This window comes from Primulina huaijiensis, chromosome 2 (genome assembly GCF_012295235.1).
Source record: "Primulina huaijiensis isolate GDHJ02 chromosome 2, ASM1229523v2, whole genome shotgun sequence".
In the NCBI taxonomy this organism is placed as follows: domain Eukaryota; kingdom Viridiplantae; phylum Streptophyta; class Magnoliopsida; order Lamiales; family Gesneriaceae; genus Primulina; species Primulina huaijiensis.
The window spans coordinates 15,934,542-15,957,473 of record NC_133307.1 but is presented as its reverse complement, the minus strand read 5'-3'; the positions used below and the strand labels follow the sequence as shown (position 1 = coordinate 15,957,473).

The window sequence follows — 22,932 nt, the reverse complement described above, 5'->3', positions numbered from 1 at the left end:
GTGAAAAATAACGTAATAAAATATATTTCATGAACTTAAAAGCATAAACGTAAACGTGTCGTAAAATAGCATAACGTGTCAAAACATGTCTCGACGTATCATCATAAACGTATACATTTATTTTTAATTGAATTCAGTCTATTAGTTGTAACTTTCGTGTTATCATGTCAGTCGATGAATCCATCTACGTGTAACAGCGGTATCCGACGGCGGGGACATCAGCGACAACATTAACCGTCAATTGAGCCCTGACCTTACATGTCATCGTGTCATTGTATTAGTCACAATCAACTCCCATCCTTCAATACATATAATCATATTCACCACTTAATAAATCATGCATATATGTAAATTTTTCTTAAAATCAAGCATGCAGCGTATTTTTCATATTTACATAAAAATTCGTATTCAAGATAACATAAACATTTAAAATATGTCAAAACGTGTTTAGGGCGCTGCAAGGGCTAAAAACTCGAAGCTTATCAAACTTCTTAAAACATCCTAAAACATTATTATAAGCATTTCTTAGACGTAAACTCGAGTCCGATTCAAAACTTATTCGATTCATTTTAAAACTTGGACCGAGGTCTCGATTTTAATCTGAATCAACCCGAAACTTAACTAAATTTTTCTCAACTCAAACCATGACTTAACCCTACTTTACCGGCCCCTAAACCAATTATTTCAGACCCCTTATGACCCCCAAACCATAATCGAAAGTTGCTGGAATTTAATTGCACAAGTCGCTGTTGTGGACCTAACCAGCGACCCTACACCTAACCAGCTTGGACCAGCCCCGAACCATCCCCTCCTAGACCACCCTAGGACCCTCTTAGATCGACATGACTCGAGCTCATAGCCCCATGCAAACTGCACGACTCACGCACTCGCTATGCATAAAACTTTAATATCCCATGAATTAAAACACATATTTATGCAACAAACATGCATTTAATGCATTAAAACAATTTAATAAAATACAAAAGAAGTTTGATAATTTGCATGTATGTGGTTTACGTGAACGTTCAAATTTTTGGGACGTTACAATTGTAGTAATCCTACATCATTATCAATGAATAGGATATCATTAACATAAAGTATTAGGAATGTCACTGCACTCCAACTAACTTTCTTGTACACACATCTATATAAATAATAAAAATATATAGTTATCCAAGTTTAAAATTGTGGGGACCCAGACGCTAATCATATTCTTAATCGTCATTGGGACTAATTAATCAATTATAATAAACAGGGTCTAAATTTTTTTTTTCAATATAATATCAAATGCGGAACGTAATGGAATCACTCTACTATACATATCAGTATAAAAGTCAAGTACAAGTTTTGTACTATATACAATCATTTACAAACTAAGGTTCAACTACTAAATATCAAGTGTTCAACCCTATCTCAAATCAAGTCCGTAGTCTCCACTCTAATCACGATCTCTTTCTTCATCTCCTCGACCCTGAACCTATCCCACCTTTTGTCATGCACACATACAAACACGACAACAGCCGGATAACTTCGGTGAGAACAAATCCCAGTATAAATCAACGAAACATGCAATCATATAATTAATATAAAGCATGAAGCAGACATCAGATATATATCAAAATCTGAAACATAATTAATATAAAACTATCAATCATATTCGTGACTCCACGGCTCAGACTAGACTCAATCCTAGTCTAGGGATCCCGGTTTCCAGACGTTGGTATTCCTATATCGACCAACAGTAATAGAAGAAACTCCGATTCTATCCACGTCGATATAACCAAACATCCAGTGTCTTGACCTATCCGTCACAGACTGTGGCACTATCGCCAATACACTATCTTGTGACATCGTGCAATGTGCCCGTGGCGATCCCGCCACTATCAGGTACTTCTGTCACAAGATCACTCGTCTAAACACATGCTCTCTATACATCAATAGAACAAGCATATCAAATCAAATCAATGCAAATAATAACAAATAGTATGTGATTTAGGGAAACACAAGTATATCCTACTTGTGTCGATCTCCCAATACCACATTGACTTATACCTTCCGTTTGTCGTCTCGGTCTGAAGCAATATCAGTTCTGAACTCAAGACTGTCTTTGTAAATCTGAAACGGTATATCGAGAATCATAATATCAATATTCCATTCTCAATTCAACACTGAATCTGATTATTCTGAATTTAATTCAAATCATCGACATAACGGCACAATCTCAATATCCCCGTAAATACCATATCAACAGATAACGGTTACAATCTATAGTCAATATCCAAAAATCCAAATCTGTCCAATACCAATCAATATAATCTGAAAAATCATAACAAATCCGTAATCAATCTGTTTCTTAATCTGACTTCGATTCTACGATGTCTAACATGTCAAGAACATCATATATACATCCTATTCAATTCTGACAATAGCATAATTTGAAAACATATCAAAACGTAACAAAACTTACGTCCAGTTGGAGCCTACGTCGATAGGAACACAGTACTGAAGTCGGATTGAAAATCTGACGGACGGATCTTCCGTAAACTTCAAATTTCTAAAAAAAAAGCGTAAGGATTTTCAGCCAATGTGTCTCGGTTATTTCTTTCTTCTGAAATGCTGAGGAATCACAAGATATATATATCTCATGCATGGGGAAGATAGGTGGCTCGCTCTTGGTGCAGCACGTCCCGCGCATATGCGCGACATTCTCTGGAGTGAAATCTTAGCTACGGGGCACCTCGCGCATAGGCGCGCCAACTCTTGGCGCATATGCGCCACATTCTCTGGACTCGGCCGTCATCAAGACATCTCCTCGCGCATATGCGCGCCAGCTCTTGGCGCATATGCGCCCCATTCTCTGGACTCGGTCGTCATCAAGACATCTCCTCGCGCATATGCGCGCCAACTCCTGGCGCATATGCGCCACATTCTCTGGACTCGGTCGTCATCAAGACATCTCCTCGCGCATATGCGCGCCCAATCTCGCGCATATGCGCGAGGTCCTCTGTCCTCGCGATACGCCCCTCGCGCATGTGCGCGTAAAACACTACCCGACATTCTTGTACATGCATTGCTATTCCATTTTCAATTCGATGCCTTTTAAATTAGCTCTCAACTTGATCTGACTATCATCACCTCAATTTATAGATAATTAATCTCAAATTACCGTAATAAAATCTCAGGCATTACAAAAATATAAACATACGTATAAGATGTATATAAATATACAAAAAATATTTTTATCAAAATATATAACCTAAATAACTATATACATATATTTAAAATATTAATTATAATTATATTTTTTAAAAAAACCAAAAAAACTTATAATTTTTTTAACGATGTCCAAATTCCATATAATAATCATATGCATATATATAACAAAATATTAAATTTAATATTTAAAAAAAAAAATTTTAAAAAAAACCAAAAATCGATTAAACCGATTTTCTTGTTCATAATCAGTTCGACCGGTTTGATCGCTAACACCAGACCCGTTACCGGTTCCCGATCGAATCGATCAATTCTGAAAACGCCGATTCATTCTTTCATACTCTACAAATTTAGTCATTTCACGCTCAATTTTTTTTTGACTTTTAATTGAGATAATTCTTCAACATTTAATTAATAATTAGTTGATTTAATTCCAATAAATATTATTTTAAAAAATAATGCCATAGAAATTACAAATACAGCGTGTAGAGAGCCTCTAATAATTACACATAATTGTGACCTGAAGTTCAAAACAATGGAGAGGAAATGTGGCCTCACAAATTCTTCGCATGTTCTCCAAAATATATTAGGATTATAAACCCTCAAATCAACATAGCAACCTCAAAATATACAAAATCATAATATAACTTTTCTTTGTATCAGGCAAACATTGTAATATATTGTGTTTAAATCGGAACACGTTTAGCAAGCTATAAGATAGATATGGTGGTCATGCAAGACCGTATTGCAAAATCTGCCCAACAAACTTTGCGCAACTTGTAGGAAAATATGCTTCTCCGAAAAACGTTATTTTTGGCTTGGCTGGAAAAGAATCAACGTAATGTCACTTTTAGTGTACAAACCGCATCCTCCATCTTCCTATCAAAAAAGGGGAGGAAAGAGCAACAGATATGTGTTGCTGAAGACGTTTATGAATTTAAAAACTAAAACGCTTGCTCGTAGTTCGTCTTGATGGGCCTCCAGGGAAGAGTTTCAAGATCCATCCTAACACTCTTTCTACCACCTATCCACAAGACGAGAATATAAATGAAGGGAACTATTATCAATCTCTAAAATCATAAATAGAAACGATTGACTGAAAATTTCAGTCTAGATAGGGTAGGGTTTGAAATACAAGAACACGGAACAACTGATGGAACAATAAGAATTACAATACAAGGCCGGGTTATATGATAAACACAAAATAAAAATTATTAAAAATGGTGTATGAGCTGACCCCATACATAAGGGAAGCCATCCGGGTGACTGAAGCCATCCGGGTGACTGAAGCCATCCGGGTGACTGAACAATAGTATGCAACTGGCGCGATTCTCATGTCATCAAAGGAGTATTATATATCAAGGAAGCATGAAAAATATAATTGAAGGTCTGTAACCCAACATGGTCCAAGCAAAAGCGAACTAAAACTCTTGGTATTGCAGAACGAGAACCTATTTTTAAGTTATTCGTCATTTAGAGATTCTTTCAGGTGACATGAGAGAAGAAAATATTAAGTTTCACTAAATACCTAGAAATATGGAAATACTACTATATTCTTATGTCAACATTCTTTGACCTAGTCGAAAGATTCAAAATGTGGGTTGAGGTGTTGAAGAGACTAAAATTTTAGTTTACTAAGGGCCGTAACGTTTTCAGGTACAGGCAGCAAAAGGGATGTCATCACTTGTTCAATTTTCTAATCTAAAAGAGCCATTACCAGACTATACTTAAGCCTGCTACTTAGAATCCTGCGTGCATAATGAAGTATTTTCCAATCAACAAAAGAATTGTGTCCCTGTTCATTGTGTCAACAACGTACCTGATCAATTAGGCAGGAGAAAATAAATGCTGAAAGATTATCTTCTTAAAAAGCATTTCACGTGAAGGTGTAACCCACACTTGATATAACATCACATTACCAACATTTGATACTATAATTGCAAGCTAAACAAAAAGAGAACAAAATTCAACAAAATCAATTACCTCATCTCCTTCATCAGCATATGCAGTGTTTTCATGCACGGCATGGGTGTCTGACCATCTTGGTTGGGCATTATTGTTAGTAGCCATACTTTTAGTGGTCAAGAGCTCCAATCTCTGAGTTCGAGCCTCAAGCTTTCGGCTCAACTCCTTGTTCAGTTCCTTTAAACAGATAAGTAACATAAATTTCAGCTGAAAGAAGGTATTGTGAAAGATAAAAAGTATGTGTGCGCAAGCACCACATTTATAAAATTAACTTCATGTCTCAACTGTTCCATTATTGACCGACTATAGTTGTCATCCATTTCGTTGAAAAGTCAGTCTAGAAAGAAAATATTTCTCATGTACTTAAATACGAGCACCAAAACACAATAAAACTTTTCAAGCAATCTGAAAAAAATGAAAAGGAGAGAACAAAAATGTCCTTTCCGTGCATTTCCCTTGGAATGGCCCCAAGAGATAAAAACCTTTAACAAACTCAAATTATCTGCAAGTATCCTTATTCCTCGTCATTCCTTTTTTCTACACAATGAAATCGGCATAATATTGTATTCCAAAAATAGTTGACGACTGAACTTCTAATTCTTAATAAAAAATTTGATAAACTGCGTTTTACATACTAAGCACATATATAAAGCATTTTTCCTAGGGGCCTTACGCGATGAATCGCGTGAAGTTGCCAAATTACTATCTTATTCCATACATTTTACGTAAACTCCTAAGTCATTGTGCAGCAAATAACCAACAAGAATAAAATTACCGTAAGTGTAGAGCTTCGGGATAATTCCTCAGACAAAGCATGTGTCAGATGATCTCTCTCAATTGCCAACTGCAGTATATGAATTTCCCATTAATTTTTGGTTCTTGAAAAGATAGGGGAAGTAAATTCGATATAGTAGTGAAAGGAGAGAAAAGTAGAAGCAAAAGGAATCAATTCAAGAATTCCAAGGACCAGTATCTACCTCAACAATTAATGTGTTAGTGTTTTAAATCATTCTAATGTGATCAGAAGGAATAGTTAACGATAGACTTTCAAAGCTGGGAAGTTTGTTTTCGAGCAGCAACTGAGAACTGTATCTATCCCCAGGAAGTGAGGCAGTAGCGAAATTTTCTGAATTGGAGGCTTCCATAGTGGTATCTGCATCAGCATAATGAGTTGTTAACCTTAATGACAATAAAACAAACCACCAGAATGTAGGATGAAATAAGAAAATAGGAGAGTTCTCATGAAAAAAAAAACTTCATTTTGCAAGCCTACCCACCTACCCCAAAAAAATACACAGTATGGTTTTCACAAAAAATCCAGCAACTGAAAGTGGTAAGAAAGAGAAGCAACACCTAATAATTCCATACCAAGATCCTCTGTGGAAGTTGAGACATCTTTTTAAGTGGACGAAGTCTTTTTTGGGTCATAGGATTTCTCAGTTGAAGAAGCTTTTAATAATCTCGACTGTAACATCTTCTTCTCTGCGCAAGAGGAAGAAATCTAAGGAAGACATTACCAGTTCTAGTACAGAATACATAACACGATGATTGAAAGCAGTGGAATGTGAACCGAAGAACAGTTTTGTAGCCAAACATCTTTTAACAAATTTCCTATCAATCATATTTACTGATCAACCCATCCCCATAAGATGAACTTATCCCTTTTTTTTGTCTTTCAAGAATTTCAGAAAAATGAATAGAACACAAAATAACTGAGTAAAAATAATAATACAGGCAGCATTACTGGGATCCAATGCAGTTGAACACAATAAAAGGAAGCTCTTCAATTGCACTGGCACCAATAAAAACTAATGAACTTACAAACCGATTATTCAATACAAAGGACAACGTCAAAAAAATTCCGATTGTTCGAGAGTCTAGAGTTTTTCAAGAGTCGAGAGTTAAGAGAGTTTCTCAGCTGCTCTTTTTCTGCTATTTATAGGCTTTGCCCCCAACAGTAATATTGAATGCGATTTGAATCTTTCTATCCGTTGTTTGCCACGTCAACATTCTTCTGATAATCGTACACTACGGTTTTTCTGAAACGCGGCGATCCCACTACTAGTTGCAGTCTGCTTTTGTACAGTTGTCGGTTGAATGTCCTTTTCCTCAATTGATGACGTGTACAGCTGAAAGATCAGCTGATAGGCTATAACTGATAAGCTCACAACTGTTTGTAGCAACTGATCAGTTTCCAACTGATCAGTCAGTTGTCTGCGTAGTTCAGTCAGCTGGTTCAGTTGCCTTCGATTATCTTCGCATTAATCTTCAGTTATGGGCAACCGATAGTTTGCATTTTAGATCAGTTACTATCAGTCTTCTTGATCAGTTAGTTCAATCTATTAAATGCTCAGTTTGTCAAACTCCCGAAACTCAGTTTCCAACAAAAATCATTACAAATATAATCCCCAAAAGGTAATTCATTATTTGACAACACTCACCCTACAATATCTTATATGATATGACACCTACAAGGAAAAAAATACATTTTATCGGAAATAAAACTAAACAAACATATACCACATTCACATTTGATTCTCCTAAATACATTTTCCTAAAGCACTGGAAATAAAACCCAACAAAGCCACAATTTTGACAAATATAGAGGAATTAAGTAGGTCACAAGAGATTTAAATATTAACTAATCAAAAGATTCGGTATAATAGATACTTTCTGAATTCTTCTACATAGTTTGCATTTCTTCAGTCACGATTTATAGACAAAATTGCTCTGTATAAAGCCAAGTCATTAGAGCAGAATAAGTACTCTACGTTCTTGTAGAGCATTAATGATCGAATGCAGATCTTGATTATCCTTCTCAAAGCTAGACATTTTCTTTCTGTGGAGTTCAGAAAAGCACAGAGAAATGGTGCATAGTACAGGAATTAAAAATACTCTAACACAAGCACATGGGCCATTAAACTTGGGGTAATGATCGGGAGAAAATTATAATCGATCAAAGAAATGGCGATACCTATCAGAAGAAATTTCAGCTTGTTCGCTTTCTACCTGCCTCTCCAATTTCAACTCGTTGGACATCAACCACAATGCCTGTTATAGGAATTAACACAGAACAAGTAAATAATAATAACAACCAAGGAAAACTGAACACATGAGCATGATGGAGTTGGGGGTTTTAGATGAGCCAATATGTGTGCGTCTAAGTTCCTCCATGTGAATATATTCAAATACATAAATAGAGATGGAAACAACTCTTAGCCAGCTAACATAAAGGTTTAGTTCATAGTAGCATGCAACAAAGAGAGTACATGCTTGTGTTCCCCAAGTATAGGTGAACTGGAAGACTTTAATCATCAACCACTCAACAGTTAGCCGTTGAAAGAAAACTGAGGGCTAGCAATGATTTCATTCACAAATTTCAGCCATCAAATGTATATAATGAAGTTTAGAGCCCGAGTTTGTCAGTAACTATATCACTCTATTGATAATTAGAGCTAGTGAGTGGTTCAGTAGTAGTTATTACTGTAACAGTTTTAAAGCAGTTCGATACTGCACTGAGACTGGACATGAAACCACGTCATAAAAAAATTAATGGAACTCATAGTCTAATCACTGATGCACGCTTTGCTATAAAATTTGTCCTCTACACACTCGTACTCCATGCATGTGCTCTAGCATAAGTCAGGTCGATCATAATAACACAGGAGATCTATACTTTGACTCTGAATCACCTTCTCTTCCAATCCAATAACTTCAGAAGCTAACAGCTTTGCACGTTCATCCGCTGCATTACATTCCAGTTGGGCATTAGCATATTCAAGTTTTACAGCTTCAAGTTCCACCTAATGATATTGGCACAGGAATGGGTCAAGTAGGCACACAAAGAGTATATAGAATGGAAAAGTTGTCCCCACTAAATAAAGAGAAGAATTTTAAACATAAAATGTGAAAAAATGAGCAAATTGAAAGAAAGCTCACTGAGCTGAAAATGTTTTCTGTTATCCAACCAACTTCTGTACAAGGCTTAAATACAATATATCGAAGAAGCTTAGAATGGTGTTTCTAAAGGCTATTTAATAAAAGCGCATTCATGTACAATTAACATAAAATGCCGAATTTTCAAAGAATTATATTGATTGCCAACTAGAACAATCGTGAGATATTAAAATCTTTAGGAATGCATCAATCCAATTCTACCCCTAAAACTATTGAACGGAAAAGATTCTTCACTTCCTTATTTTGATGAAAGAAAAGATATTGGCAACCAAAACACGTGTCTTCAGACAGAATTTATTGACAAGCCTAAGTCAACAAAGTTTATCATGCCATGGGAGTAACAACCGAAGTTTACAAAACTTAAATCTCATATGGACACAATTACACAGAGACATGGAAATAGAAAAATAATAGAGAATGTCAAAAAACAAAAATGTACTGACCTCTACTAGCAAAATTATTGACACTAACCAGTTGCAGTTTTATTTCAACCTGTAACTTTTCCAAGTCAGCCTTCAGCTGGTGGACAAGGCTTCCCTAAAGAAATAAAAAACCCAGGGAATAAAACAAACCAATTTTTCAATAAAAAGAACGAAGATTTGATTCAGAATATCAAGAAAAAAAAATATGAACAGCAAGTTAAAAAGGAAAATGTAACAAGCCAGACGTGTCAAAAAGTGCTTCATTTACCAGATACAAAAGTAACATTTTCTCCTCAACCAGTTACCATAATCACAATGACAAATTAAAACTCTCCAAACACCCAAAAATAAGAATAAGCATTGCATATCAGTGTTGTTTCAGATCCATAACAGCAGGGAAAGTGGAGAATTTTGGAAAGGTGTGTAATCATTATACTCATGATATTCTTGATAGCCTTTATGAGTTGGGATATCTAGGTCAGCAGGGAAATGAATGGATCTCAAATCTTAGCATTATTTAGAAAATCAAATTTAAGTCCAGCTACTTCAAAATAATTGACTTCTACGCAGCTTGGTCATGAAAGTTGGCCACTCTTTCAACACAAACAGGTACTCCATGTTACCTGGTCATATCTGTAACGCCCCGAAAATTTAAAGATCCACGCAAACCACATGCATGCAATTATTAAATTCTTGTGTATTTTAATTGCATTAATTAATTACGTTGTGCATATTGACATGTTTACATTATATTTTCTACATGGTTGCATTAAAAATGTATTTTTAAAGGTTATTCGAGTTGCGATCGAAGAACGGAGACCGATGGCTGAAAATAGAAAAAGTTCTCAATAAATAATTATTTTTAATTATTTAAATTAAGGGTGATGTTTTTTCTTATTTTTTAAAATAACGGATTTTGGGGTGATTTTATACGCCGGGACGTAAATTTTATCGGTGTTGGTTTTTCAACAAAAATACGAACGTTTTGGCAACCCGGCTAATAAATTCACAAACTTATTTAAGCAAAATTAATTTTAAATCTTTTAAATATTTTAATTTAAGAACTAATGGGCTTAATGGGCCTAATTAACTTTGTTAATGGGCCAAGGCTTTTAGTGATTTAATTAACTATTTAAAGCCTTAAACCACCCCATAATTTACTTAACAACTCACGCCCACCTCCCCAACCAATCCCAAACTCCTTTCACTCCAAACACACGGCACACACATCTTAATTTAGAGGAAAAATTCGTAAGCTTCAAGGAAAAATCAAGCCAAGGTTAACGTCGCCGTTCTTCGCAATCGTCAACGAGAATTCATGCGTTTAATACGCAAAGACACGTCTTAATCTCCTTTTTCTCATCTTTCACACCATATTATGTGTTTGATACATGATTACATGAAAAACATGATGCAACTTCTATATTTTCGTTTTTATTGCTATACATGCATAAAACTAGTGTTTTCATCTTTTAAAACTCCTCATAATGATGCACAAAGGGGCTGCCATGGTAGGGGTACTTGAAGGGATGTTTTTTCACATGTTTAAAGGTCCCTAGGTGTATGTTTAAAGGCTGAAAAAAATAGAGAAGGAATAAAAACGAAAATAGACTCCTTAAGGGAAAAGACTCTTCGACTAGGAGTCTTTGAGGGTCACGGCTGCTAGCTGCGGTTATGGAGGGTCCACTAGACTTAATTGGGTTGCATATGAGGGATGGGTAGATGCTGGACATGGTGGTTAAGGGTTGGAGGCGAAGCTAGCCTAGGTTCGAATCATATTAGGACTAGGACTCTTGTGCAGAAAAATTCAGTAGCTTCCTAGGCATGTTCAAGGGACTTAATGGGATGGAATTTGGTTGTATATGGTTTAGTTAGGTGATATTAATAATGATGATGTTGGAAGACTTGATGGGTGACTTTGCTGGACTGTCGGTGCACATAACCTGAGGACCGGCGCTTCTATTTTCCGCATTTAAGTTTAAGATTTTAAGTTAAAGATTTTTACGACATTTTATGCTTTTTGAGAGGGTTAGTATGGGCTACACTTTTCAACATTTATTGCTTGTTAGGTTTGGTAAAATGATTAACGACTTCATGTTTTGACTATTTTCTTTGGGATTTTCAAATACTAGTTGGGTGTTATATTTTAAAATGGGGCAAAAATAATTTATGTATATGCATAGGCCGAAAAATTGAGTGTTAAAAAAAAAATTTCTAGTACTTTTTAAGCAAAACGAAATAGCAGACGTTTCAATATCACTCTTAGATACTATAAACCGACTGTACACGCTACATACTCATATGGCATGGATTGCCACCAGGGTCGCTAAGTATGTAGCAGAAAACAAAAGGTGATCAAAGGCACAAGGCGAGAGATAAAATGAAAACAAGGATCACCACAGTGAAAGACAGGTCACTTACTCATGTAATAACTCCAAGCTCAATTGACTCTAGAACCTAACCTTTTCTAGGTTGACTCAGCAACAACTACCTTCTGAAATTTGGTTAGATTGATCAAATGTTGGGACGATTTTAACTCTAAAGGACATATACATAATGCCACACACTATGCATGAAGATGAACCAAAATATTCTCACAACAAAAATACAAGGTATCTATCAGATTCATCCAGATAATTAGTAAGCTACTTTTTAATATCCCAAAAATCGGTTATTTGATCAAGTTATCATCAAATTACAATCGAAGAAGTAGCGTATGTAAGATATGTGTTGTATTTAAAATTGTAAGATAATTTCCACATTAATGCCACTTCACATCATGCAACCTCTTATGGGAGAAAGAAGTATTTATTCCATTTTGCAATTTTCTCATATAGCTTAGGATGGGAATCCCGAGTGTATAGTAATGGTCGAACAAATCACAACATACTTCTTATTTTCAAAATTACTAGTCTTTGCAAATGGAGTTATATTGAAATATTAGTGGAATTATTACCATACCCTTTAACTAAATCATAATTCAGAGGTGTCCGTAAAATTTGATTGACTTGAGAACTTGGAATTTTTGGAGGAGACAAAAAAAGATTGATGCTGGCAAATAAAATACGAGAGAGTAAATCAAACTGATTGACTCAACATTCCACTTAGATTGCGCTTAGATTGATGAATTTTATTTTCATGGAGGGATTTGAGGGATAAATTTCAAATGACACTCATCTTGTGTGTTTTTTAAATTCACCATAAATGTGGATTTGAAATTCACTTCAATTTTATTCATTCAAGCAAGTCAAGGAATTTAAAATAAATGATCTCGAATTCATCAATCCAAACACAACCTTAGAGAGAAGTTAGATAACTAGAATAAGGGCTACCAATAATGCATAATCTAACTCTTCCTATGTAATGACCCGAATTCGTATTTTGAATGAAGTATTAATTATGAGATAATTAAAGAGTTGTTAATTAAGTATTATTAACGAATTGATAATTTGGGATTAATCTGTTGGATCCACCGAATTTTAAATGGATAACCCGATCTACTTCCGATTACGTTATCTCGAGAAAACCAACCAGACGAATGAGATTCTGACACGTGGCAGATAAGATTGATTCGGATTTCTGAAATAGTCCGGATGCAGCCTATAAATGGAAGCCGAATTCTTTTGTTTCCTACACCGCATCCTTCAGAGAGAGAGTTCTAGTCTTTTACCTTAGATTTCTAGCCAGTTTCTAGGGCACTTTGGTGTCGGGAAGNCAAACAACAGCAGTCTTAAACATTAATACAACCATATCGAAACATAATTCTAAACAATAAAACGATGAACCACATAAAACCTCCACTGGATCACCACCGAAAACTCAACTGCTCTAGCCACTGCCCTGGTCGTCCGAACCGTCCAACCTAAGACCTGCCCCGTGGAATGGGGTGCCCAAGATGAAAACAAGGACGTGAGCGACAATCGCCCAATACGAGAATGTACGAGTATACAAACTGATATGATGCATGCGAAATGCAATATGCTCGGATATCTNGAGCATGAGATTCTTGACTTGATCCTTGATATCCGAGCATATTGCATTTCGCATGCATCATATCAGTTTGTATACTCGTACATTCTCGTATTGGGCGATTGTCGCTCACGTCCTTGTTTTCATCTTGGGCACCCCATTCCACGGGGCAGGTCTTAGGTTGGACGGTTCGGACGACCAGGGCAGTGGCTAGAGCAGTTGAGTTTTCGGTGGTGATCCAGTGGAGGTTTTATGTGGTTCATCGTTTTATTGTTTAGAATTATGTTTCGATATGGTTGTATTAATGTTTAAGACTGTTGTTGTTTGTTCTGTTTTAATTTTGGGTTGTAAGATGATTAAGTATTTGGTTTCCGCTGTTTAGTTGTTGTTATTAAGTTTTAATGTTGCATGCTTAGTAGTCTGTTTAGTAGTGGCTCGGGTAAGGGCGCTACATCCTACCCATGTTATAATAATCATATCTGATCATATAAAGCATCAATTACACCATGCAAGGCCGGCAAGTAGATACATGCACTGAATAGGGTAGCATGGCAAATCCAAACCTGCTGATTATAGCTATCAGTCAAAGCAGAATTTTCAGAAGCTAGAGACTCTGCTAAAGCACGTGAAGCTTCAAAACCATGTTGCAATGAGAATTTTTCTTGTGTTAGATCTTCAACATGCTGCAAGGGAAAGAAATCATCTGATTGACAAATAATAATTCATGTATCTGCACTTACATAAAGCCTAGAAGCACTTTCCTGTCGATAGGATTTCCCCATGATAGTGAAAGATCTATTATTCACAGCATCAACATAACACACTATTTTGCACGACAAATAAGTTTCAAAATGGATTTCACTCAAATTATAGTCTCTCTTACAAGAAAATAACACTTACTGTTATTCCCCTAAAAAATTGTCCTAAAGTCATTGCATGGTATTGCTTCCGTACATTTAAAGATTAATGCTCTTTCCAATGTTGCATCTTATGATTTGATAAGCATATTCATCTTAAAGTGCGAAATGGGATCTTCATATGCTGACTCTTACACTATGAGAGGTCATTATTTCCCGATGAAAACGCATATGTAGTGACTTAATGCAAAGTAGGGCAAAGTGCCTCAGTCAACAGTTTTATGAGTAACATACAGATATATATCACTCTAGAGATAAAAGTATGGCATCGCTAAAACCCGCATTATAGGTCATATTTTTTGGATCAATAACTACATGATACAACTAGCAGTTGTGGAACATTTGGATCTGCTTTGGACCGTCAAGTATCCTCATTATATTCTAAATTTGGAGAAAGCAAAAAAATTATGGTTCATATTTTCACCCATTCAAAGAATGAATCAAAATACCCATTCAAAGAATGAATCAAAATATAATACAACATTCACAAAATTAGTTTTCTATATCAGATCGTTTCCTAAGTAACAACAGAACTATCTCATATCCAAAGTCTTTAAATTTGGAATATGTCATAATAAAATGCCAGATTATTGTCATGACTTTTGGTAATATTCCAAGAGAACTGTTTGAGAATACTAATAAATTAACATATTATTCGTATGAATTCCATTAAATTTCCAAGAGAAAAATTTCAATTTTCCAAACCTCTAATCTATGATGAAAAATGATAGGCAAACGAATCACACAGGGAGGCTAAACAAATCATATGTAACCAAAATACAAATGAATCAAGAAATATAACATTCATTATAGATTTCATAAACAATGGAGACAAAAAAATATACAGTCAAGGGACCTGTTCCAAAGCAGAAAAGTCTTCATTTGGCCTCTGGAAAAAGAATTCGTTTTTGCTATCCGCAAAATGATTGGAAGCCACATTACTAGAATCGATGAATGAGGTGGCAGATTTCTGAAAAAACTTCGAACTAGAAAAATCAATTCTTGATTTCCCAAAGTGGTTAGGGGGTGATGATGGACCTTTTGAGATGTGAATAGAATCAAGAAATGATGGACGGGATCTCTTGCCAGCTAAAGATGGAGGTGATAATGCATTATTGGATGAACTTCGAGCATTAGAACCAAATTCATTATTTATATGGTTGTGTATCCATGAAGATGAATGATTCATGCTTCCTCTGTGATCAACAGACCCGCTAATTATGTTTTCCCCCGTATCAGGAAACACGGAGAGCCTTTGTCCAATACTTGTGGCAGAATGAACAGATTCTGTAACCCATTGGGCATCCCAATCATAGAACATAACAAAATCATCAGAAATTTCTAAAATAAAACAGGGAAAAGGGAGAGAAATACTAAAGGAGTAGCACATTTCATTCAGCGCAATCTTACCTTGGTATGAAGAGAATGTAAGTGTGTTACCTTGATAGTCCTTAGTACCCAAACTGTCTTCCAACAGTGTACTGACAGAATTCTCAGATGAAATACTTTTTGCTAAAAGGGTGGATGAGCCTGAGTTACCAAGCAAAAAATCCTTCCCAAGGTCATCACTGATGTTTACTTGGAAACCATCTAAACCACAGTCGTTAGATTGGCTGGAAGCTTCCTGCATGGATGATACAGGATGACCCAAAAAGTAATCATTTCCAGTCCTAGAAGTAACTGGAGCTGATGATCCATCTTTTGCATCTCTATCCAATGATTTATAACCTGAACCTCTAGGTCCCAAGAAGCCCAAAGAAGCAGCATCATTTTTGTTCTGTTGATCATTACAGAATGAATGCTCTAGAATGGGTTGATCATTTTTGTACTGTTGATACATCAGTGTTATTCAAAAGGGAACTGTTAGAAATCTTTGGACCCGAAGAACCAAATTCACTTTGCAAAGCAATACCAGACTCATTTGTCTCGTTATTCTCAACAACACCTGAGGATTCCAAACCACCTACAGCAAATAAGTCAAATGAATGTACACTATTATCATCCAGATATACCCGCTCAGATTCGGATGGTTGCTTCTCATGTGAGACATCATCGGAAGGATTGAGATGACTAGTAGATGAGGCCTTTTTAGCCTTCTCCGATGCCTTTTTTCGGCGAAATTCCTCTAGCTGCAGATTAAGTAATGAATTTAAAACCTACTGCTAATAAAAACACTCAATAACCAGATATATTATATTAAAAGGTAAGCATATCAGCTACTGGAAAACAAATTTAACAGAATATCAACTAAGAAACCTGACAAATCAATAATTAGATGTAGAAAAAAATTTAAAACTGATCAGATTCAGAACACGAGGAAAATAGCTTCCTCTGAAATTTGAAGTTCAATAAAATTCACATTCTCGAATTAAACCAAACCAGCATGGCGCATAGAAGCTAGATCAAAAAATACAACTTCAACAACAAAAGAAGAAAGAATTTAAAACTAATCCGTAGATACACCAATCGTGATCCAAATGAACAAAAGAATCCCAAAATTTAGGCGCGTATATGATCAAACAAATTAAAGTGACAAAATCTCAAGCAAAAACCCATTAGCGAATGCAAATTGAGAACCGCGCAATAAAATACCTTTCTCCTTGCAGCAGCCAATTGCTCTTGCTTTTTCAATACTTGCGGCGAAGCCATGCAAAAAACTATCACGCCAATTTCGAGGCTCAAAGGAACCCAATTGCAGAGACCCTCATTTCACACGCAATAATGAGATCAGCCGACAAATTTCGACTAATATATATAACAATAAAGTTCTGTTGGAAAATAGTGGTTTCATCATAAACAACTAAACTACTTGGTAAATTTGAGTGAAATTTAGGACATGTTTAGATATGATTGGGACAAATTGTCTGACTATCTTTTCGATTTACTTGTGTTCTGGCAAAATCTTCCCCCCTTCCCCCCTCCTCCTCCGGCGTCAGACATCCAAATTACGTCACCATTTGGAAAATTACACGTTTATGCCTCAAAGATTGAAGATTTATGGTCTCACCTAAACAATTACTATATTTTTCACCTTACTCCCAGAAATTTTTTTAGGACCAGAACATAAAAAGAAAACCAGAAGTTCAAAAAGAAACCAGAACAGTAGGAAATCAAAACTTGCTGAGAAGATAATCCAATACAGGCATAGTGATATTCTTTTTGTATGTAATTTTTCTTTTTCTTTTTTTAGAGATTTTAATAAAGTTTACTATTGAACTCAGGTACTCTACCAAAAAAAAAAAAAAAATCTTATTATTAGAGATTTTAATAAAATTTACTATTGAATTCAGGTACTTTAACTCAAAAAAAAAAGCCTTATTGAACGTGTTAAAGGTTTATTCACAAAGAGCTCAATCTACTATTGAATTCAGGTACTTTAACAAAAAAAAAGTCTTATTGAATGTGTTAAAGTTTTATTCACAAAGAGCTCCCGAACTTCAGAAGATCACTTCGTGTTATATTCACACTTATTCATTGTTTCATCTACCATAAAGTGTGCAGTATTTGTAATATGTTGAAAAAGTCTTTCTCATAAATAAATCGATCAAAGTGTTAGCATTGTAATATTAGGAGTTTCAGTAGGCAATAATAAGACTTACTGGATCGCATTTGTACAAGTATATTTCAATCAAAATCTTCCAGTGATACCTTCTGGAAACAAAACAAATGAGACGTAGAATAGTTTTGTCATTCGAATTTCCTAAAACAAGTTTTGTGTCTTACTGACTTACTGCATTTAGTTTTACTAAAGTGTTGTGGGCTATTTCCGAACTTACCAAAATAGTCTGCTGCACTTTCCAAGAACGAGATCAACTTCTGACTTCTTAAAACATTTCAAAAACACACTTTTCAGAAACAAACTTATTTGAAGTTTGAAATTTTATTCAACCATATTTCTAAACAATTCAACGATCCTAATAGATCTATTAATATTATCTTTATGATTCCTTTTGATTGAATTTGTTGTGTTGGGGATCGACTTAGAGTTTAGAGGGGGGTGAATAAACTCTTTCTTTTCTTGGACGTTTTTGCAACGATGCTAGAATCCTGTTAGAGATTATAGCTTATTTTGTTCGAATATAAATCCAGCATATCACAATAAGTAGTGCAGAAACGATTCTGCCGTGCGAGTGACTTCTTTGGAAATGCGTTCATGGAAGAATTTTGTGGCACTTACTTCTCCAACATGTTCATAGGTCAAATGTTTCACTATCTCTGAAAGATTGCTGAGATTTCTTTGTAGAACATCTATCTCAAATTCAAGATCAAATGCTTCTCGTGGGGAGGGAGATCTTTCTAGAATATGCTGTTTGATTTATGCGATATAAGAAATGTGAGCAGATGAACTAGTAGGAGGGACAATTAAAGCAGTAGAAGGGACAGATTCTTGTGGAGCAGTAGACGGTTTTGCAGAAATTCCTTCAGGAGCAGTAGATTGTTCAAGTTCTACTCTGTCTTCTGGTTGGGCTGTTTCAGTGGTTTCCAGAGGTTCAACAACTGGATTTGATTCAGATAGAATATTCAGTAGAGCTTCCATTTCTTCTTGATGTTCAGCAGAAAATTTCTCCAAATTTGGCAGTGAAAAGGATTGAACATCATCTGATTCTTCCATGGTCTGGTCTGCTAGTTGAGCTTCTTGGTTTCCTTCTAGAAGTGCCACTTCAACAACCTGAGGTGCTTCTGCTGCAGCAGTAGAATGAAAATTGATTGAATTAACTTCAACAACCTGAGGTGCTTCTGCTGCAGCAGTAGAATGAAAATTGATTGAATTACTTCATCAACAGATGCCAACTCATGAACAGAGATGAGTGATGAAGATTTGGTAGGCAACGTCGGAGATGCAGAAGTACTGGAAACATTAGCTTCAGAAGAAGCCTTGGTCTTTTCCTCAACTGGCTTAATCTTCAGAATGTCTGGGACAATAACTACTCTGTACTGCAAAGGCTCTGCAAAAGCCTGTTCTTGAGCAAGAAGTTGCTCATTCATCAATCTCATCCGGTCAGCCAAAATTTGAATCACATTTTGATCTTAAGTAGCTTTAGGATTCATGGAATCAAAATTTGACTTTAAAGTCTTCAAAAAAGAATCCAGCTTTTGAATCTTGAGTTGATCAAGAATGTAATTCCTTCTGTTGATAGCCTCAATCACATTTTTGGTCTTAGCAGAAGCAAAGACCTGCTTCTCATTTTTCACCATTTTTGCGTAAGCACCTAGTGTTCTTAAGTATGTGATTAGGTGGAAAACTCTGACCTTGAGCCAATCATCAAAGAAAATCACGTCTTCACTGGCAGATTTATCAATTTCGTTAACGTGAAGATCAATAGCAGTTTGAACAAATGACTTGGCACCAAGAGGTTGTGGTTCTTCAATGAGTTTTCCCTTTCTTTTGTCTGATGAAGAGGCAGGCAGCACGAGCCTAAAAGCAGAAGACCCTGCAAAAACTTCCCTAATAACAACTCCAAATGAGGGTCTGAGAGTCTGAAAAGAAATCAAAGTGGTTTCAGTAGGGATGGCTGCTGGTTTTGAGGAAGGGATAGAAGTTGGTTTAGATGAGGTAGCTGTCGGAAAAACTTGTCACAGAGGGACAGTGTCAAGATCAGCAATGACTGCTGTTTTCTTGAGATGAATGGTGGTTCTAGGTTTCTTTTTACTTGGGGTGGCTAGGAGTGAGGCTTTGGTTGGAGAAGTAGACTCTTCAGATATGGTTTTTTCTGAATCAGTCAAGACAACTACTCTTTTACTCTTTTCTTTCTTCTGAGGGGCTTGGGCCTCAGTTTGAGTGTAACGCCCCAAAAATTTAAAGGTCCACGCGAACCACATTCGTACAAGTTATTGAATTCTTTGTGTATTTCAATTAATTTTTTTAATTACATAAATTAATTATATTGTGCATATTGACATGTTTAAAATATATTTTTCTACATGGTTGCATTAAAAAGTATTTTTAAAGATTATTCGAGTTGCGATCGAGGAAACGGAGACCGATGGCTGAAAAATAGAAAATGTTTTTATTAAATATAGGTTTTTAATTATTTAAAATGTGATTGATGCTTTTTCTTATTTTTTAAAATAAGGAGTTTTGAGGTGATTTTATAGGTTGGGACGAAATTTTTATCGGTGTTGGTTTTTCAACAAAAATACAAACATTTTGGCGACCCGACTAATAAATTCACAAACTTATTTAAGCAAAATTAATTTTATAATTTAATTAAGCACTAATGAGCCTAATTAACTTTTCTAATGGGCCTAAATTTTTATTAGTGTTTTCAATTATTATTTAAGCTAAACTCACCCCACAACCTACCCTAAATCCCATTAAACCCCACGTCCACCCTCCTATCAAAGTACAAATTCTCCCAACTCAATCTGCACGACACACACATCATATTATTGAGGATTTTCGAAGCTTTCAAAGGAAAAATCAAGCAAATGCCCTCCTCGTCATCGTTCTTCAATCGTCAACGAGAATTCGTGCATTAAATACGCAAAGGCACGCGATACATCTCTTTTTCTCGTCTATCACATCGTATTATTGATTTAAAACACGTTTGTATGAAAAGCATGAAGTTCTTATTAATATTTTCGTAATATTGCCAACACATGTGATAAACTCATGAATATATGTCCCAAATCATGTTATGTTATTGCACAAAGGGGCTGCCATGATTAGGACTTGTTCAAGTAAGGTTTTTACATGTTTAAGGTCCTAGAACACACACCTTGCACACGGCTATCACAAAGGAAACAAGCTGGTCCATAATTTCTGTTTTGTGATCTTGAGGGTTCGGTTTTGGGGTGTAGGTTAGCATGGCTTGGCACGGCTGGGACCAGGGCTAGCCTAGGTCATGTGCGAGTCGGGCAAGCTAGGACTCCCACCCGAGAAAGGGTAGTGCTGTGCGCCTTGGTGCAGCAACGCGCAAGGGTTGTGCGGTTCAGCGAGGGGTCACGGGCTAGGCTAGAGTGATGCACTAGCGTCCTAGTAAGGTGCACGTGAGGCTGGTTCAGGGTTGGTTGGGTTCGCTAGGTCCTAGGCGCAAGTTGGAGGTGTCCATGCCAAGATGGATTCTCGGCCGAGAGCTTCGTGACTAGCATGGCTTCGGTTTCAAGTTGTGGTTCGAGCATAGTGGTCCAGAGGGTCCCTGAGGGTCCAGGGGAGGTGTGGCCCGAAGACGGCTCAGGGTGGCTCGAGCTTGACGAGGTGGGAACGGGAGGGTGGCTCGGGTATGACTTAGGGCGTGAGGATAGGGTTTTTCTTTGGGAAAAATAATTGAAACATGGCTCACAGGTGTCGAGTCATGGTTCACGAGGGCCAAATAATTATTAAAAGTCTACGTTTTAAATTTAGGAATTTTATTGTAAAGTTTGAAATTATTCGGGATTAAAACACCTTAAAATTAGTCTAGTAATTAAGCTAAATAAAATAATAGAAATTTTAATTTAGGCTTAAATAATTATTTGTGACATGTTAGAGCCAATGAAATTAAGAAAAAGTAAAAACCAAGAAATTTATGTCTAGTGGTAAAACGGTAATTTTACACCTGAAAATTAGTAAACGTCAGTGCTCTGAATGCTGTTGTATATGCTATTATGATTATGTTAAATGTTTAAGGATTTTTATATGCTAAAATTTTTATTTTAAAGTTTATGGAATTTTATGATTTAATATGAAACGATAAAGTTAAAAGATGTTGCATGCTTGTTTTTAAAAGAAAAAGATATTAAATGCATGATTTTTGTAAAGTGATGAAAATGTAAAACGTCTAAGGAAGTGAAGTAATTGTGACTATTGAGGATATGAGGATAAGAATGAGGATATCGTGAGGGAAAAGACCCCAAAGGGAGCCCATTTATGGAAGAATGTCTAGAGGGAGCCCGACGATCGTATTTCCATTCGATGAGAATAGGACAAGGTTCAGTTGACCGGTGAGAGTGTTGCTGGTGTCCTCGCCGCCAGTACTGTGGTTATATGCATATGGATCCATCGACTTTTTGAGGATGAGGAAAGTCACAATTAACGATCTGAATTCAATAATAAGGAAAAATGTTTATGATCATGATAAAAGGATACATGTTATGAATGAGAAAAAGGGAAAAAAGTTGAGGTTTATGTTATGCATGTCATTAAAATGTTATTTTTACGAAAAAGTATTTTCACTGTTGCTTGTGATTTTATACGTATTATTTGTTATAAAGATTATAGTGTGTTGAGTCTTTAGACTCATTAGGTGTGATGGATGCATGTGAGTTTGATGGAGGTCTTGATGGTTGACCTGATTGGATTGAAGGTGCCCGAGGACCAGCGCTTCTACTTTTCCGCACTTACGATTTACGTTTATGATTATGTTAAAGATTTTTACGACTATTTATTTATGTTTTTTAGAGATTTTTGAGATGTTTAGTATCGACTATACGTTTCAAATTTATTGTTTTTTTTTGTTTGGTAAAACATTTGATGATTTTACGTTTTGAGATATTTTCTTTAATTTTCA

At 35.9% G+C, this 22,932-nt stretch overlaps 1 pseudogene; it reads right to left on the bottom strand.

Annotated features, from left to right (window-relative positions):
• Positions 1–3,742: 3,742 nt before the first annotated feature.
• LOC140967254 (protein BLISTER-like) lies at positions 3,743–17,605 on the bottom strand (annotated as a pseudogene).
• Positions 17,606–22,932: the final 5,327 nt, after the last annotated feature.